Below are 2662 nucleotides of genomic sequence, written 5' to 3'. Positions count from 1 at the left end.
GAGTTCTGGGATGCTAACGGGAGGATGCTTGTGTCCTGCCACAAAACTGGCCTTCAGAGTACCCCTTCTACCAGGGGCCGCCACTTTTTACTGATCTTGTCCCTCATAAATAATGCACTGGGAAAGCCCCATATGTTCGGTGTTTTATTTTTTTGTAAACTCAATAAACAGACACGAGTGGAAATATCTCCCTTTGCAGAAAGCGTTAGAGAGAGAGCACCGAGGTAGGGCGTTTGCCTTGCACGCAGCCAACATGGCCGACCTGAGTTCGATTCCTCCACCCCTCTCGGAGAGCCCGGCAAGCTACGGAGAGTATCTCGCCCGCACGGCGAAGCCTGGCAAGCTCCCCGTGATGTATTCGACATGCCACACACAATAACAACCAAGTCTCCAACGGGGGACCTTACTAGGCCAGCTCGAGCAAATCGATGAACCATGGGAGGACAGCGACAGTGATAGCAGAAAGCTGACACACCATTCCAAGAGAAAAGAAAACAGATTCCAGTCAGGGTTCAGTTCAAGCTCAGTGTGGAGCTCAGTGTGGAGCGCCTGATGCATGGAGTGAAGGCAACCCTGCATCCCTGCAGACACGACGAGCCACGGGGGCCATTGAAAACATCTCACCAAAAATGGATGGCTCTCAGGATCGATCCTTTTTTTGGTCCTTTTATTTTGAAGTTTGTCTTCTTTAGAGACACACCAGGCAGTGCTCAGGGATCACTCCTGGAGGGTCTGTAAGGGAGCAAATGGATGCAAACCTTTCTCCTTCTCACTGCGCTGACACTAGTGCCCTCAAACTGGTTTTCTTTTTCAGTTTTGGCTTTTTGGGTCACACCTGGTGAAGCACAGGGGTTACTGCTGTCTCTGCACTGAGGAATTCCTCATGGTGGTCCTCAGGGGACCAAAAGGGACGCCAGGAATAAAACCGGGCCGGTCGCGTAAAAACCAAGTCTACACCCACTGATCTATTGCTCCCCCCCAAAAGCCCAAACTAGTTGTTTTCAAATATTTACCAGCTTCGATCAAATGGAAGATATAGAAGTAAACATTTTATTCAAAGGAAAAAGTAGAAATTTCTTTCGGTTTTGAGCAGTGATTTCACCACCCAGTGAAGCTCAGGAAGGGCCTCTACGCCAAGCATTAGGCTCTAGATTTCCTCTCTGCAGTGCCCTGTCATCCACCATTAAAATCACATCCTTGATCCCCTGCCAGCAGAATATCTGTCCCCAACGTGCAAATTTTACCAGCTGACTCACACCCAGTGACTCCACTCTCAAATCAAATGGCTGCAATGCCAAAACCTGAATCTGCAGTTTGAGTTATGCAATGAAACGCAACAGATGACTAAGAATTTGTGGAAAGAAATGAATGAGGCAGTGTGTTCAGACTTGCGGGCAAGCTGGGGCTCCCTCGGGCTCTGACACGTTCCTCTCCGGTTGGGGGCCAGAGCGATGGGTTGGAGGGGAGGGCGAGGGTCTCGTGCCCCCGACCCCATGGGGCCGCCCCGGCCAGGGCTACCAGGACGCACAATGAAAAACAAACCTGAAAAGAAAACTCTCTCTCTTCTGGTCGTCCTGATTTCCGTTGTTCCCGACCCTTTCCGAACGACTTTTGCTCCCGAACCTTCCACTTCACTTGTCAGCCCACCTGCCAGGCACCACCGACCCCCCCATTCCCTCACCCCCGCCCCCGCACGCGCCTCCTAAATAAAAACCTCCAAAATGCGATGCGCTAAGATAGACGGAAGGGAGAGACAAACCTCTCGAAAAGGCGGGCGCTGGGGGCATCCCGGGCTGGGCAGGCGGCGGAGGCTCAGAGCTCCCAGATGGACCACTCAGCGGCCAGGCCAGCGAGGAAACTGGCCCTATGGGACGCCCCCACGCCCTGGCCGCCCCCTTCCCGCCCCACCCCCGCTCCTCACCAGGCAACAAACAGGGTGGAGATTGCTCCGCCCACAAAGACCCCAGGGAAAGGCGGGGCTCTGTGACCTCACCTACACTTCCGGTCAGGGTTTTAAAGGGCCAGACACCACATAGTCCCCACACAGCAACCTATAGGGCTTTTTACTACCTCTGGGCTGAGGAAACACTCCTGGCTGTGCCTACCTTTTACCTATAATAAATATCCTATCTTGGAGGACTGTGTGATGACACAGCAGGTATGAGCAGCTTGTTATTGGCTGACCAAGTGCTCTAGCCAGGCACCCGATTGTCGAGGGACCCCGACAGCTGTGATCCCTGAGGTCAGAGCAGGAGTAAGGCCTGAGTACTGTAGTGTGTGACCCCAAAATACAGCAGTGACAAACAGTAAACTCTATCCAAATAGAGGGAAATAAATCCACGTACCCTGACAAATTGTAGCATAAAATAGTTCAAGAGTCAAACAGTGGGTCCTTAAAACCCTGTTTCCCAGCTTTGTATGCTGCAGGAGCACACTTCTATCTCTGCTCTCAGATATTCCGTGTGTGTGTGTCTGAGCCAGAACCAACAGTGTCAGGAGTACTGCTAGCTCTGCATTCAGGGATCTGTCCTGGAATGTCTGAGGTTTGCTGGGATGCAGCTGATCAAATCTGTGTTAGCTGCATGCAAGGCAAGCACCCTACTTGCTGCACCATACCTCTGGCCCTTTCAAAGTAAATTTCTTGCCAGCAAGCCAGGAGTGA

Source organism: Sorex fumeus, unplaced genomic scaffold, assembly GCF_029834395.1.
Source record: "Sorex fumeus unplaced genomic scaffold, SorFum_2.1 ptg000103l, whole genome shotgun sequence".
NCBI lineage: Eukaryota > Metazoa > Chordata > Mammalia > Eulipotyphla > Soricidae > Sorex > Sorex fumeus.
Note: the sequence above shows the minus strand (reverse complement) of the source record.